The following is an 18,388-nucleotide window of genomic DNA, read 5'->3' on the forward strand; positions in this document are numbered from 1 at the left end:
GGTGGAAGAAGAGTAAAGCAGGAGGGCTATTACCTCGATCGAGGAAATCCCGGCTGAGTGCTTCATTTAAAATCGAGCGATTCCATGTTTATGGAGCGTAGAGACGGCGGGACGACGATCTACCGCGTCAGAATTTATTCTTAATCGAGCTGATTCTCTTAAGAATTTATATCCGAGTCTGCATGCTGGACTCGTTAAATTATGGTTGCACGAATCTCTTTAAAAAACATATCGGTTTAAAATGTTTTTCATGATTTTATTTTCGTTTTTATCATGATTTATAAATACAGTATGTTAATATATGCTTTTATAATTTCTCTTGTGTATGTGTGTTTAACTGTATATGATTTTTTTATTTAAAAGTTTGATTATATATATATAATATTATTTTATATTCTATTATTATATTTTTCTTATATATATTTTTTTTATCAAATCAATGTTGAGTCACATAACATACATTTTTTAATTTCTTTTTTATTGCATTAATTAAAGCTTGAAAATATTAATTAAAATTGAGAGAATGCAAGAATTTCAACTTTTTTCAAGTTTTTAGATATCGAATTATCGAATGCTTTTACATTTACGTGCCGCTTTACAAGTCTATCTATTGTCGGTCAGTTCTAAGCTACTCGATAATTGGACAGTATAATCACGAAATTGATTATATAGCGCGAAATCATTAAACGAGGCTTTTCGCGTTTGAAATAAGCTACTATTTGCTCGATATGGCACAAAATCATCCTCCCTAGATGAACTAGATTTGACAGAAATACAGCATTTGTGTAGGATTGATTTGACTTGATTTGAAATACTTGTCTATGCTTCGCGATAAATTCGTGTTTATATATTATAGTGCAAATAAAGCAATACATATTGAACGATAAATACGTTGTCGCGTCTGATATCACAGATAGTATTACAGACACGCTTTATTCCTTTGTGAATAGAATCCTTTGAATCCTTGTAAAATGCAATAATCTCAAGAATTTTCTCACTATGCACGCACAGGTGTTTCGTTTTACACGCTTTTAGAATACGTATTCCATTTTTGCATTGAGATTTTTCGAATACTTCATATATTTTATTATTCGAATTATATCTATCTCGACATTTTTTAATGATCATAAAATTGCTTGAAAAAAATCTCTCTTTTAAATAAAAATCCTGAAATAAAATTCTGAAAGCGTCAAAGCAGTAATGATTTTATTATCGAGTCGTGCATATTGACTTTTAAATTTATATTCTGCTATTTTTAATTTTATTTTTTTTATTTTATTATCTGTTTCCACGAAATTTGGTCATGTAATACATTCGATTACCGATAATTATTCAATCCAACATACGATTGCTACCAAATTTTTAATTACTATTCAATTGGGCGATAATATCGAATTTCAATTTACTCTGAAAATTATCTTAACTCATATTGATCCATTATTGCACTAATTAATAGTTCTTAATACAAATATAGTTATGCAAATTATTAGGAAAAAAAAAAAGAAAAAAAAAAACAAATTGTACTTGTTATTTAAATTAAAATTTCTATCAGATTTGAAGAGTCATTGATTAGAAAGCACCGCTTGAAGCGATTAGTACAAGCACCATACATGTAAACATCGATTTACGGTATCGTAAACATATCAGCGATCTGCATTAGACAAGGCATCGGGACGCATGTAATTCTGCTACATGCGAAAGCTACGGTTATTGATAGATCAGCCAGCCAGACAATATGTCTCGTTAAAATGCGACAACGATTTAAGTTTAGACGTGACGTGAAAATGGGTGCAATTTTTGGTACAGCGATTTACCCGTCATAAAACTTTGGCGCAAAAAGGGGTTCGGTTTCAGTTTCTCGGGATTAATGTGCCGTGAGTAACGCGTCTCCGATGGAACGTATAAGGAGAAGGAGGAAAGGTCGGATTATCTGGCTCTTTTATCCCTAGGATTTTATCTTCGAAATAATATGATGAGTACGTGTATATAACGTTATAGATACTCTTTGCTCCATCACAACACATTGATAAGTTATTGCATCAAGAGATCGCGTTTACGCATATTATAATACATTTGCTCTGCGAAACAGCGCCTCTGATAATCCTGTTAAATTCAGCTATACTAACACAAGATTAGATGAAAGCTATTAAAATTATTTATCGAATCTCCGATTGATTTAGAAGATAGATCAAGGGACGACGCATATTTCAGCAGAGCATCGTAATTTTTAACGAGAGGAAAATATTTCGTCGTTATTGAAATATGTGATATACAAGATGTTGTAAAGAAATTAATTAAAATTAATTAAAATTACGTTAATTTTCTTAGTATCAACGTACACGTCTGTCTTGTATCGATATAGAAAATCGATCTAGCTACTTAACGTTACTTCACTATAACGTACGCCTTTCTGCGAAAGTTTGGCGGCGAGAAACGAGATGAAATTAACGATAAGTTATTATAATATGCTATTTCGTAGGCGGGTTGCGAGAGTTGTGGTACTTTGGAGCGCCAAAGTAAACTCGGTCCTGATGCCAGGATCTTCCGTATCGGACCGACCAGAGTTTACTTCCAGAGTTCGGAGTTTCGTAATTTGCTGTCGGAGGGCCGAGACGTTATTGTGCACGCCGCCCAGTTGTAATAATCTCTGTCCTAATTACTACGCTACGATAAAATAGGATTCCTTTGGAATTGAAAATTCTTTCAAATAACAAAGAGAGAGCATCTTGATTACATCCGCGCAACTATAATACCTCGTTGTTCGCACTTCGTTAGCCATACATTTATATTTCCTACTTGACATAAAAATGTTAAAAACGGAAATTAAACTTTTCTTGTCAGAGTCGCACGAGAAGGTTCTTTATATGACAACAATTTAGATTTAGAGGATGCGATGTATCCGGCAATACGTCTACGCATTATAGAGCCGTAATGAAGTTCACGAATGTAAAAACATGTGGTAACGTGACATTTGGATCACGCGCGCATTTTTTAACGATAATGCAAAAACTTGTTCGCGTAGAAGAATACTTTGCGATGATAACGAATGCTACGCTATACTTGTGTCACGTGGATAGTATGCCTTAATGTTTCCACGTAATTTGCATCTCGCCGAATTTATGAGACTGTGACGATAGTTTACGGCTACGGTGTGACAATCGATTTGAATATCGAGTTTTCTTAATCGTCGATTCCCGCGACGACTGGCGAAGTTTCCTCTAACGATTACCGCAATGGCGACGAATGCTTTCAATGCCGACTCGGGGATAAAGTACGTCATGAATTATTTCCTATAATGCACATTGTGCTTCCGATAATATTACGAATTAATTTTCCGTATTTTTTCAATAAAATAAAATTTAAACGGCAATTTTATCTTTTTCAAATTGATTCATAATAATATTTTATACATCTCTGCGGATATTAATTAGCTATATAGGATATGCATTTTTCAAATTATTTTTTAATTATATTCTATTGTAAATATAGCTTTGATTAAAATTAAGATGCTTTCTTTGATATTATATAATTGATATTACAATAATTACAAGAAATAAGGTTTTTATTATATATATATGTGTGTGTGTGTGTGTGTGTGTGTGTGTGTGTGTGTGTGTGTGTGTGTGTGTGTGTGTGTGTGTGTGTGTCTTGTGTGCTTAAATCATAATCCATACACGCACACAAGCACGTACACACACACAAAAAGCAAAATCAGTTGCACAATATCGGAGATGTCGATTAAAATTTTATGTGTACATGTATGTAAAGTTTATTTATACGTTTCTAAAAGATAAAACCAATGATAAAACCATTATGGGTTTTAAATCATAGCATGAAATGCTATTTTCAAGTCTTAAAATCAACTAAAAATATGTCGATTCTTAAATAAACCTGATTCCATTCTAACAATAAGACAAACAATATTTGCATAATTACATTGGTGTATGCTATTGCAAGAGAGTTCACTATGCTATGATTTATAGTTTGTTCCTTTTCCAATTTTCCCTCAATGTTACATACTAGCCTTCGACGTGAATTAATTTCAGTGTATAACGGTTTGCTCTCTCGCGCTTTTACTGCATGAATCGTTAGGTTTAATTTCCGAGAACGTCGCATCATATGACCCTGCTCCACACAGTTCCTTCGTCTCCCGCTATTATAGAAGGGGGAAAGGGAGGAGGGGACCGATTTGTGCTCGACGATGGAACTAGTCACAGCTGCGCTGACAGCTAACTCGCTCCGTATCTCTCGTTTGCCAGTTGCACACTTTGCATTATTTCCCGCTTCTTCCTTTTTTCATACATCAATACGGAACGCATATTATCTGACACACTCCTATCCGATTGCTTTCACGCTTTTAATTATTTCTACTCTTTTTTTTTTCTTTTTTTTTTCTTTTTTCTCGGATAACTTGATACGCGCGGATCAATCAAGATTTCGCAAAGTTAAATGAACTAGAGAAAGCTAGTTCACGTTCGCAACGATGAAAGCGGAGTGCTACAGCGGATTTTTGATACATGCCATGCCCCCCACGGTATTAGTCGGTGCAGCAGCGGGAATTGCAACGGGTATCGAATCATAATCGGATGAGAGACGTAACTCGCGATTAACGAGCACGAAAATTGGCACGGATGAAGTGCGCTTTTCGAATATTGTCCGCTGCTCGCTCGATTTCGTCCGGATGCAAGCATGGCCGTAACACGCGCCGTAACATCGGTCGGTGGAATTTGTTTCCGTTGTGAATTCGCCGCGATTTATTTCGACGGCACGATTCGAAACGGCGCTTTACGCCGCGGCATATACTTTATATAGTAATCGAATTACGGGATAGAGCGATTTCCGTTCTTTTGCGCTTTGCAATGCATCGCTATTATACTTCAGCAACTCGCGAAGCCAACGATGCATTTTATATTGTGAAGAATGGAAGCGATATCAGGGCGCATCAGAATCATCAAATCTGTCATCAATAATGTACGTTTCTATTCCTCTTTCCTTCCCCCCTTGCTGCGCTTTGGCAAACTGCCAATCTCCGTTGCTACGGCGCATTCCTTTTCTCCGAACCTTTGTATCAATTTTCCATGCTTGCGATCGTGATTACGTCACAGCAAATTCCATAGCAGCAGACTGTTCGATCGTAAGATCAAATCTTCATGATCGTGTAACATTAATATAAAATGTACCGTTATAACTATAAGGATTGTTTTTCTCTCTTTTCTAATTTTATTACTTTAATTTATAAAGGAGATCAAATTGGAATATGGAAAGAATGCATAATGCCTCTTTAATACTCCGTTAAAAAGTTTTCAAAAAAAATGTTGAAACAGAAAGCATCATAAGATAATGGAACATGTCATAAAATCGCGACGGAGTTAGTGGTGCATACGTTTGATCGATATTCTGACCGAAATTCACATTGTATGGAAGTACATGTGACACAACGGACCTAAACTCCGACCGTAAGGCTCCACATAAATCAGTATTATCTCGCATTAATGCGCTACCAGCGCGGAGGTAATGTTCATAGATTCGCTTGTAATGAACACGCTACGCATCCTGTACATTAATCCATGTAAAGAGTATCTGGTGTACATTATAGTGCATGAATCGATACGCGTCATCGTATCTCTGTATAAATTTATAATACATAAATATATTTATATCATAATCCTTGATAATCAGGTACACACTGTTACATGTATCTCTACATACATATATATATATATATATATATATATATATATATATATATATATGTATATATATATTTTTTTTGTTTTTGTTTCTAGAGATATTGCTGTGCGAGCTTGTCCGACTTTTCTGTCTACTTCCAAACACGAACGCAAAAAGTAAGATACATATATTTTAAATCCTTGTAAAATGGCATTTTTTTTACAGCTGAAAGTAACAAATTAAAAAGCTTTGCGAATACTATTGATGTTGTGGTAAGCTTCGTTGTATTTATGCTATAGAAATTGCGAAGCTTCCATATCGAGCCATTTGGTGCTAAAGATACTTTAATCGAAAATGTTTCTGAGCGAACCCCCCGATACTTGTGCGGCTTGATGGCTACATATTTATCTAACTTTTTTTTTTGCAAAGGAATGTAATATACGCGTCTTTTGTGCGAGCTTTCGTTTCTCGGTCCAGTGAAATAAATATTGGCTTTCGACGACAAACACGAGATACGCCGTCAATTCGAGTACCAACTGCCGAACAATATTTATTTAGATGATATCGATCTCGTTGTAGAATATTGGCTTTCTCCACGGCAGCGATCGGATTTTACAGACTCGCTTCCTCTTCTCGATTTTCTCACCGCGATTCGCGAATTTACCTTCGAAAGCTGTGCGAAGCGCAGTTGATATTATACAAGGGAAAAAGTTGGAAACGATAGCGAGGAAATATTTATAAATCGGTTCAATCGAGTATTACAGATGATGCACATTCGTAGTAAATCTGGAACAATAGTCAGTCATTTGATTTTTCTTATTCTTTAAGCAATTTATAAAATTAAACTCCCAAGTTCGAAAAATCAGCGCTGTTCTAATCATACGATGTTATTTCAAAGTGTGCACATAGTTTTGCAATCTACTACTCGCGTCTATTTACTCTCAGTCGGTCTACTTTGTTACTGGCAGCTCAACATGTACCACAACTGAACCCCATTGTACGTGCATCATTCGAACGTGTCTGGCGCAACATTCCTAGCTTGATGTTTAGTACGTGCACCGTTCGCTTCCCAGTCAAGTCTATTGTGTTTCCTACTGTCCCGTGACAACAACGAGCGACGATGCAAAAAAGTACCGAACAAGCTATATTTCACGCCGTTCCTTCCAGCGCTTTTAATTAACAATATTTATATGCACAGCGGAAACAATTTAGTTTGACTTGCAGCACTCTCTTTCATATATCGTGACTTTTGCGCAAATTTATTTTACATAGCTAAATTTCTAGCACTACGGACATTTTCATCTCGATTTGCCGCTCAAGTATTATTTAATGCTCTTCTATTCCGACTTAAGTTATTAGTAGGTTTGACAATATATTCGAAATCAGCTTACGCTCGCCGCATAAACTCGGTGGACCGCACAGGATCGATTCTATCAATTAATCAAACCGCCAGAAGCACGAGAACGATGATCTTAGTCGCGATCGATATCATCCCCCACGCGTGTCGTCCCGAGGAGAGCTACTTGACGCGCGCGAGATAGACTTTATTTCTCGAGCACGTGATCTAATTTCGATGAATTCTCGCGAATGGAAGGGACGCCGACATTCTTACCGGCACCCCTTTCCTTTCTCCCGCCCTCTAGAAGTAATTTTAAATTAAACACTCGCCGCACCGGTATATTTAATAAAACTTAACGCACAGTCTGTGTGTTGACGGGGCAACAAGTGCAAATTGCGTCGTCGCCGCGTATTGCTGCGGCAACAGCATGACTTACCATTTCGTTTTGCCGGTTGTAATAACTCTCCGGTCCTCTCGCCGCCGAATGTCTCTGCCTTTATCCGTCTCTGTCGCGGCCACGAGTGCTCGCAGCGAGTGGTACGACTATGGGATTTTCGTGTAGCTTCAAGCACATACGCGCAGGACACGCCGCGGGGGTTGACGGCACGACGTTTCATCGTCGACGTCGTCGTTTTCGTCTTCTTAACGGCGGATGCCTGCGGGGCGCGTCTAACCGCTACGATAAAATAGCGCATTCTGAACTCTCCCATTCCCTCCTCTCTCGCGTTCCTCTTCTCTCAGGCGATCCATTCTCTTCTTATTTTTTTGCCCGCTTTGTCGAGCGTAAGAATATCAACTGCGCGAGAAGGTTTCTAAGCGCGATAACGATGAGCAAAGTGGAAGTTTAAATGAACGTTGAAAGATGCAAAGGATGCACGGTCCATCGGAAACGCGGAAGGCGAAACGGGATTTGAATTTCACTGCCGGATCTCGGGGCGGACCGGCGCGCCAGTTATTTATTTCGGGAACGTAGCTTTTAGAAGATTACATTCTGTTTGTTGCGAACGAATTTATTGACTTTGATCTCGCTTGTGGCATTTTTCTGCTTAGCCTCGATGTCGGTGAGTATGCGCGAAAGTGCATACGCGTAGCTATGTAAGTCGAGTAAAGCGTCGACGAGAATTTTTATGGCGAAAAATTTCGCGTGCGCGTAAAATATATCTTGTATGCATCATATAATAATGCTCACGGTCATAAATCAAAATTTGGGTCGGAAACGCTTGAGCTTTTCAACGTGTACGCTCGTTGTAAAAGAAAAAAAAATAATTATAACAGCACTCTCAAAGATTGACTTTTGATATCTTTGTGCGTGTATATTTTTTTAGCATTTTATCGTGGTACACAAATACACACACACACACATTCTATCTAATCGTTGATATCAGTGACATATCGTAAAGTACTAACTTTCGCGTATCCATCACAATCATGACTTGCCAACATCTTATTGCAATTTACGTCGCTGTAAAATACCTCGTATATTTTCAGTATATCGTCAGTCGTGAGCAATATTCGTGCGTGCTGTAATTGCGCCACTACGTGTGAACTGTCGAGAAAATTTACGAGATGCCGACCATGCCGACCAGGATCAAACGTCAAAGTCTGGCTCCCGCGCGCGGCTTCTTCATTTTCGCTTACACACGGATGCATCGCAATCTCCGGATCTATACGCGGGGGCTAACCCTTCGGGATACCGTTAGTATCCCTCGTTGCTGTTTATTGCGGATACCTTACGATTCGATCGCACGTGAGAGGTGGTTCTAAGCGAAAGTATAACGGAAACCATCAATCGAAACGTCAAACTGGGACAAATGAGCGGCCGCGGCACGATTTTTTAGACGATACGTGAGATCGTTGATGATATTCGAGACGCGAGCGAATGAACGAGCATGAGGGAAAACGTTCAATCTATTCTTTTTGGTGATAAGGGCTAAATCTCATGGCGAACCTTGGCAACGTGCCATCTATTCTTTTCGATAGATAAATATAGTAGAGAAAAACAACGAACCTAGTTTTTGTCGATGACAAAAATATACATGATGTAATTTGACGGACATATACAATATCTGCGCAGAATAGAATAAGCTTTATAAATACAGCGAAACATAGATATTACATCGGCAAAAAATAGATTATTAAATAAACTATGCATCACGTATTAGCAAGGAAATTTAGTGCAAAAGTGCTTAAACGAAATACGTTTAACAGAGAATTCGAATTTTTGCGAGAAAAAAAAATAAAAATATTGACACATATATGCTTGTTTTTCTCAATATCGGATTAAAAAAATATATATATATATATACATATATATAAGAAAAAAAAATATATAAGAGAGAATCGTAAATTACGAGATTTTCGCTTTTGTAAATGTCAATACAATTTATCCGCGCGTGTTATCCGAAAACGATCCATTGTCAAATATAATCTAAGATTTATGTATTGACAAAGAAACGATGCTAATTGTATCCGAAACGTGAAACGTGTTGTGAAAAACGTTTCTCGTTCTCGCGACAAACACAGGCCCCAGCCGGCGATACAACCCATCATTCGACGTTCAACGTGACACCGACGACTCTCCGAAGCTGTAACGATATAATTTAAGCTCGTTAAGAGACACAGTGCCGGGTGTACTCGAACGCCGACGTCGCGCTCTCGAAGCGCTCCGTGAAGTTCGTCAACCTAATTCAACGGCAGTTTACTCCCGTTTATGCTCTCGAGATCCGAGATCGCTCCTTTCATTGGGCGACGCGCCGTTTCTACATCGCTCGCCGGAAGAAACGAACGTTTGTCGGGGCGGTAAAGCTGCGAAACTGTGCCTCTTGGTCGTGCGAAATCCAGTTTGACGAACTTTCGACTACGACGCGACAATTTGGCCGCTTTTTGTCGCCTGAGATTTCGCGAGAGATTTACGACATTGTCTCGAGAAAGGAACGACCACTTACCTAGAATCACCGCACTCGATTCCGATTCGCCACGATATTTTTCTCGATTGCCTCGTGCGACGACGAGTGGTGTGCGTGGCGTCAGGTGAGAAAAAGCTTTTGCCGACCCCGAGCTTCATATTCGAGGGCGACACTTTATCATTGACTGCCGCAAACAGTGGAAACTGTTAAGCGAGCGTGCGTGGCACGCATGACAAACACATTACGCGCTAACGGTACGGAGCACTTTGCACCAACCATCACGAGCGAAACGCAATTATCATTAGCCGTCGCACAACGACCGCACCGTGATAGTTGTCTAATCGGTTGACCAATTAATTATGAATTAACTTCGATATAATAAAGAAGGACAGAAAGCTCGCGCGCAGATCCACGTTTGTATCCATCAATTTTCTATCGATATCTCAATTGTATTCCAAAGAGAATATTTTCTCTTTTATTCCCGAACGCATGCAATTTCCTCGATGGTTCTGGTTTCTCGATTCTTTTTCAGCGTAACGCGTATTCAAAAGAAGTAAGTCAAAAGGAGCGAGAAAATATTACGCGTTCAAAAGTGCCGCCAAACGCGCGTTATATATATATATATATATATATATATATATATATATATATATATATCGTGAAAATGCAGTCGATTCTTCGTTTTCTATGCATAACCACTTCTCTGCATTCTCCTCTGCGATTCTTTCGAGATTCTCGCTCGCTCACTACATTGGCGCGAATATATTTGTGTATCGGGTCGATTCGGATTTCAGTCTTTTACGGCGGCGTTTTCGGGACGCGTCGAATATCTCGTGACAAATAAGGCGTATATTCGCGTCCACGAAGAGGCAAACGATTTCCAGAATTCGAGGAGAACGGACAATATACAAAGCACGCGCTGAAGCTTTAAATTGCGTGGAAATAAATACCCCACGGCGTTCGTTGTGTTGTATGTTTTAATATCGCTTTTTTTATCGATTTATTATTTAATTGATTTTATTTAGAGTTAAAGTTTGGTACTTACTGCTATGAATTTATTACGATCACGTTTTTGGGTAACTGTATGTATATATGTGTCGTAATTAAGTGTTCTATCTTAAGTAAATACGGTAACTAAATGCAATAACGCTCGGACGACGTGTTGATATAATAAATCGGATTGCCAATTAATCTGCGCGTTTTATTTTCATCGCGATGTCAAATTATTATTCGAATAGTCGAAATGCGAACGAGAATACAATTTTTGTTTTTTTATAACAAGCGACTGTTATGTAAGGTATAAATTTTGTTGCAGCATGTATTTAGAATATGTATAATTAGCTCAATCTTTATTATAAAGTTACATAATTGCGTCGTATGTATTTCACAAATGACATGGATGTTTATAAAAATATCCCGTTCTCTTTAAACGAGATTTACGATATCAAAATATTAAAAATTAACGGTTGAATTTCACGCAATCCTCTAATTAACATCAATGTTGATTTTGCAGTCACGTATTAGAGTAATTGGGATATTCGCGTAGAAAAATATGAAGCATTCTTCATATTCCTCTCATATTTCCTCTCATTAATTTTCGGCGTTGATACGAAGAACATACGAGAATTGACGATTATTTCATGACACGTCACGTAGTCGGAGATGAAACGGCCGGATCAGCTTCACGTAGTTTACATTCAGGAAGATATACGAGCGTTGCGTTCAGAAATATAACGCGCACTGCCAGCAAGTACTCCGTTAATACTGCATAATATTCGCGATATCCGATGTCTGATATGAAATTATCCGAGAAGCTGGGGGGGAGGGGGGGTTGCAAGAAGATCGCTCTGCGAGCAATTTAGTCAGGATATATCTCGCACGATCCAACTCACGCAGCGAGTACTGTCTGCTAAAGGACGATCTGGGACCGACTTCGATCTCGTGTAAAGCCATTTGCCGAACCCGCTCCTTCGGTGATCTTCGGCTCGCTGGTCATCTAATTCTGACGCAACAATGAAGCTGCATTATTGCGTGCAATGTTCAGTTCGTCGGGCGAACACCATCCGGCTGTCCTCGTTAAAGTTTGACGATGCCTTTCGTTATTCACGATGCGCTCGTCTCTGTGCAATCACGTTATTCCCAGTGATTCGTGGAGATGAGATCGCAGGGCCGGCGACTCGAGACTTTATCGACGTGATCGTTTTCTCAGCTCGCGAAAAGATGTTTTATACGGATAGAAGCAGGGATAGGGAGATGTTCGCGAAAAGCGATAATTGAGTGGATTTCGATACCGATTGGATAACGTTCTTCGTCACAACACCAAAGTTTCTCCAATTTCCAATCGATATTTCTTCAATATTGCAGGTTTTTTTTTTTCCGTCAGCGTTTTTTTCGCGATATCATGAGATTGTGATATATAATATTTCCCGCAAGAAATTTCTGGATCAATTTACTCGACATTTGATTTTCCAAATTCTTTTGCTATTATCATCGCGATTATCTTTCTGTGTCGGTATTGCCGCCGATCCGATTATTACGAAATTTAGCCCAATCGAAATGTATATTTCAGCACGCTTTTACTCATTAGAAATCGAAAATTGATTTTAGGAAAGTATATAGTCGTGTCAGATTGAAATGACACGAAATTTCAAACTTAGAAATAGGAGAATGAGATTATTTTATGCACATCTCTGATATTAGGTAAACTAGGATTAGGTAAACCTCATAATTTGATTTTGCGAATTTGTTCGTTAATTAAGTGTTTATTTTCTATAATTGCGTCCTGCTGCTTGTAAGTCTAATGATGATTCTTTATGGTTGATTGTTCTTAAAAAACTCGAGGATTTGTACGTGGCTTTTTGCGGATTAAATTGTCGATTAGTTAGCGTATAGATTAAATCCTATCGGGATTTATGTGCTAGGTAAGCGACTTGAGAACTGTTTCATTGGAAACAAATGACATTAAATTTGATTCCATCGAATGGTAGAGATAACAGAGACAACAAGGAGCGATCGATATGTATGAGCAGAAGAGCATTCTCTTGCTTTCCCTATCACGATTAAATATTTACGGATCAAGAAAATAAAACTCGGCATATTCAAGTAAACGGATATAAAAAAGGAATAATCTTAAATCAATATTACGATTTAAATAAGGAATAGATCTGGGGAGGAAGAAGTATACAAGATATAATTTTTATGTGTGTATTCTTATTTATTCATTTATAAAGAAAATTTTTCATGGATTAAATTATATATAAATATAATTTTTTATATATAATATAATATCAAATATTACGCATTTTTTTCGAGTATTTTCAAGTATTTGTATTACAAATGTAATATAATTAATTTAATACAATAATTTTATATTTATAATATATTTGTAGTTATATCACAGTAATAGTTAAGAGATTATTTACTTTGAATAACCTGTTAATAACACTCGGGTTTTGCTCAAGACATTAAAAATTTTTAAATTAATTAAAAAAAATTTAGCACATAAGTTTATTATTCGACAAGTAGCAATCTATTTAAAGTGCCTACTTACATAATTTTATTTAATTAAAAAATCAATCGTCAGACAAAGCGAAGTGGAGCACGAAGTTTCTCTTTCACGCGAAACGAACAAAGACTGAATGTTTTCCACACCTGCAATCGCATATTCCGTGCTACGACTTTCCTCATTAAATTCTGAATGTTCCGGTAAAAATCGAACTCATTAATACTAATAGTCTGCAACCGAATAACGTATGCTATATTGGAATACGTCGAATATAATGTAATTTGGATTTCGTAACTATACACGGTTAAGCATCGTCGACCGCTCATCAATATCGATTTCGTTGCGTGTCATCGTGATACGCGAACTTCTCCATGTTTGAGTATCCGGTTTCGAGGCTAAAGTCGATTATCTCGAGGACACGAGTTTGCACAGCTCTTCTCCACGATATGAGATCGTCGCAAACAGAATCTGGATATACAAATATGTCATGTATTTTTTAGATAATATTGTGTTTATATATACACCTATAATGCAACACACACACTTCTAACATATATATACAGACTAATTCAAAATAATTATTTACATAAAATAAAAAAGTAATTTCTAATAAAAATCGCCAAAATAAGACATTTAAGTTGGAAACAAACGAAAAAATATTTTGAGAAAATTGATATTTTGTATATTTTTTTATTAACAAGTAGCTTGATGCTACTGCATTAATATAGGTCAACTTGATCTTATGTTGCGATAAGCAGATTTAAATATTTATTTAAATCAGAAACTGCTTAAAAATGTTCTGTTTTAAGACATTATTATTTGTTGTACTTTTCTCTCTCGTTAGAGTTTAAAAAAAAATGTCAATATTTGTATTATTATCATACAAGAAGAAAGATAAGAATCGCGAATATTATAGCAATAATATATTTCATCCGAGCGAGTGATTTCTTATCGTGGGATTTCTTATCGATCATCCACCATTTGATAGATTTTTGAGATAAAGGGCGTATAGATTCTCCATGGATTATATTGGAATTTAGAACATCAGCAATTAAGCAATAGAATTCAGGTCGATTTTATAACGTCCGATTGATTCGAGATTGAATACGTTTACGATCCTTTGACGCTCGATCGAGCGGCACTATTGCGGATAATCGTGCCGCTAATTTGGCGGTGAGCCAGTTTATCGTCAACTATCATCATCTATTAACGTTACTACTAAGTTATTAAGATATCAAAATCAATTCTCTCATATATATATGGCTTTCGATTTTATGATAGATTTTGCATATAATTAATACTTAATAAACTTTTATAATAAATGCCATTTTTATGATTGTTAACTATTTTAGAAGAACAAGAATGTGAGAGAGGGAGAAAAATAGAGAGAGAGAGAGAGGGAAAGTGGAGATAGACACATTCCTGATTTAGTTTATTACAAAAAAGATCTAAGATGCTTTTTATATAATATTACTTTTTTTTACATGATTATAAATAAATGTAAATTTAATCCCAAATAGAGAGAATTATTAGTTACAGATTCTTCTCCCATCTAAATATTGAGAGTAACCACCTGCTCTTGCTTTTGGCTTGGATAACTTGCATAGTACAAATTCCTCCTGGGTATTTGAAGGGTATAATAAATAAGCCGTTTCGGAAAATAACTCCTTTGACGCGCATAATGTTACTGATTAAATATATCTTAAGCTTCTCGGGATATGTATCAACCGCGCCGCACTGCATACGAGATACATTAGGAATAATATTTGCGAAATTCAAACGCGAATCTTCATATTGGAGAGCATCTCAATTAATTTAAGTCAACTTCAGTTGCATACACGTGTCACTAATATGAATACAAAATACAGAAATGGCGCAATTGAATTCAATTGAAGTGCATACGTGGTTCATAAAGAAGACGCGATATACACTACATACGCTTCGCGCTCTTGGATGTTCCTCTCATCTATACATCTTGCTCGCTGCAGACACTTGTTCTAATAATACTAATACGACGCTATATAATGCTGTGTCACGGCGATTCATAGGAAACATTCTGTATTTACGCACCACTTCGATGGTTGCATTTCGTCACCTCCCGCGTCGTCTCGAAAACGTGTTGATACAATTAATAAGCGTATTGTAGATTCTGCAGAATCTACTGAGCAAGCATGCGTGCGAAATTTCGATAATGAACGACGTAGCTGCGAACACGGTAATTTATCATTCTGTCGTTGTGTGCCGCATAGTTTTCACGTTGTAACTTATTAAAGAACATCAACTTTCGCGGACGGTAACGAAATAATGACGAAACCGAACTTTGTCTCTCTCTCTCTCTCTCTCTCTCTCTGTTCTCGCTAGTTATTATCCGAAACTGTTTTATTATGACAAGTACGAAATGGTGAGCAATTTTCGCGACATAGTCATTAATGGAGTTCTTTCATCCGAAAACAAAGTTAGATCATCATCGTCAGATATATTATAATAACTATTCGGGAAATCTAGTATATATTGTTTTAATATAACACTGCGCAAATTATTGGAATTACAACTCTGCAAAGTTTTCCGACGTCAATGTATTCAGTTTCATATTAATTAAATTCCCGTGAACTGCTTCTATTTTTGAAGAAAGCTACGACAGATCGATAGTACGCCTTTAGTACAGTTGGTTTATTCACCATCTCGAAGATCCCTTAAGTTTTTAGCTCACGAGAACGAATGACGGCATCGCATTAATGTCTTTGGCCGTTTTATCGAGATAGATCATGAAATTCTTATGAAAAACGCTTATAGAGCCTTCACATTTTATATTAAATTTTACGGCGTAATAACGTAACTATGAGAAAAAAATAAAAAAGCTGCATATTTTTTTTTTTTTAAATTGTATCTGCAAACATACCTTTTAACATTAATAAATGTGCAAATTATTGAACTGACAGTTTAGAATAATTTTTAAGTCACATTATAAATGAGAAGAGCTATAACATTTTCTTTTTTCAGTTCAGTTTCATTTTATAAGTCATAAAATGATTAAAAAAAAATATGTATAATGTTTTTAAGTTTTCAAAATACTGTTGCATATATGCTTTTATCGCAAGTTAGTGACATATTTAATTTACTAAATTTTAAAAGAGTGCAACTTTTCATTACACACCTATTTTCAATTTATAAATTTCTTGTAAATATATCTACATTTTCTATATATGCATTTCTTTTGTCTTTTTCTTCTTGTGTGCCAATTTTTTTTTTTTTTTATTCGTAAAATTTAAAAAATCATATGGCTAAATTTAATAACATGCCAATTTTACCACGAAACTATCTAACAACGTTCTTATCAAGCTTAGAGTAAGGCGCGAAATTTCTCGCGTATTTCTGAAACACGTATGAACTTAAATTAGTGAACGGGCTAATCCACTTACCGGTTACAAACTTCGTCTACGTGTGACGCGTAGATAAGGCTGTGGGTATTCAAAGCATAATATCGAGGATTCGTGCGTGACACAACTTTGCCTCTCGCAAAAACGTTGGCTTCGAAGCGCGATACCATTAGCAAGGAAATGATCTTGTTACTTGCCGGACCTGTTCCGGAGCAGAACAGGCGGGAATGATCTTGACTTATAATCACAAAACGGACGTTACGGTTTGTGCGGCCTTAACACGAGTTTTGTCGTCGTAAAAAAAATTTAAATTCTATTTTCACCGCCAGTCGACTATATTTCTTGCGTTTGCACGAAATATTCTCGAACAAATGTAATATCTGTGAAATCTCCGAGAAACAGAGGAATAAAAAAGGATTGTTCTCCAATTCATCGAGTATAATACAGCGAATCTCGTCGCTGTACGCAGCTCAGATCTGATTAAACACAAGACAAGTGCGTCGCGCGTTCCTTGCCTTTCTTCCCATAGGAATTGGACTAGAGTCTAATTGTCGAATCTAATTCTCGGTACCATTAATTACAATTAAGGCTTCCTCCTCGTGGTAATGCCTCGACTGAAAAGAATCCGAGACTCGTATCGGGGGCACTTACGAGACCATTAACTTGCGTTATTATCGACACAATGGGAGTGGCTCTTAATCGAGAATTCAACCGATGCACTCTTTGGAATGATAACAACTAACGAGACGACGCACTAGCACTAGTATTCGTATCAAATAATAGACAATCTCATGCTAATCTCTATATATTTTTAGAATATTAATCGGCTTATTTTTTTTCTGCCTTTTGGCGATATTTGCCATTTTGAATTTAACAATGTATACAGTACAACCGATGCATAATTTGAAAATCGAGAATGAACGCATATCGTATGCATGAAAGGACTTTCAATGCCGAAAAAACGTCTTTTCTTGCATGCAACCGTGATAAGATTACCGATAGAATATAACTAAAATTTCAGAAGGAATTTTTTATGAAATAAAGTCATTAAAATTCATTATGTGAACTATGAATATAAATTGTGCTTTTTTTAAAATTATGCTAGAAGAAGAGTTGATTAATGATAAAAACACGTATTTATATATAACACTTTTGACAAAAGATATTTTTAACTTAAAAGAAAAGAAGATTGCTTGCGAACACTGTCGAACTTTTTTCTTCCTTTATATTTGCAACTCGCGTGATTAGTGAATCTCCAATTATAATATAATCACACGAAAATTCAACCGAGTCTTCGAGTCAATCAAGGATGAAAATAGATATGGAAAAATCTTGGATCTCTATCTTTCATGTACGCGAAATCTTTTTCATCTTTTTATCATAATTGAGGAAGTCACGTATTTACGTACCGCATACTTGAAACAAAATTTGCTGCTTCTATTTTACTTTGCAAATGATTTTTGCGCGACCTCCTCTACGTCGCCATCCTCATTCTATGTAACTTTTGTATCCCCTGGCTAGATCATCTTAAATTATGTAAGAAATAAACAGCAAAGCTGTTGCGTCGGTTGCCGTCGTATATATGCGTCTG

General features: G+C 36.6%; 1 protein-coding gene across 5 annotated transcripts in view; it reads left to right on the forward strand.

Moving 5' to 3' along the window:
- LOC126849935 (leucine-rich repeat-containing protein 24-like) overlaps nt 1-18,388 on the forward strand; it is a 186,075-nt gene that overhangs the window by 69,732 nt on the left and 97,955 nt on the right. For 3 of the 5 annotated variants that reach the window (XM_050592366.1, XM_050592405.1, XM_050592376.1), the window contains one exon: nt 5,787-5,846. The exons of the other annotated variants lie outside the window; for them this stretch is intronic. The gene's annotated coding sequence lies outside the window, so the exon portion shown is untranslated. The remainder of the gene's footprint in view (nt 1-5,786; nt 5,847-18,388) is intronic. 5 annotated transcript variants of the gene reach the window in all.

Source organism: Cataglyphis hispanica, chromosome 1 (assembly GCF_021464435.1).
Source record: "Cataglyphis hispanica isolate Lineage 1 chromosome 1, ULB_Chis1_1.0, whole genome shotgun sequence".
NCBI classification, from domain to species: domain Eukaryota; kingdom Metazoa; phylum Arthropoda; class Insecta; order Hymenoptera; family Formicidae; genus Cataglyphis; species Cataglyphis hispanica.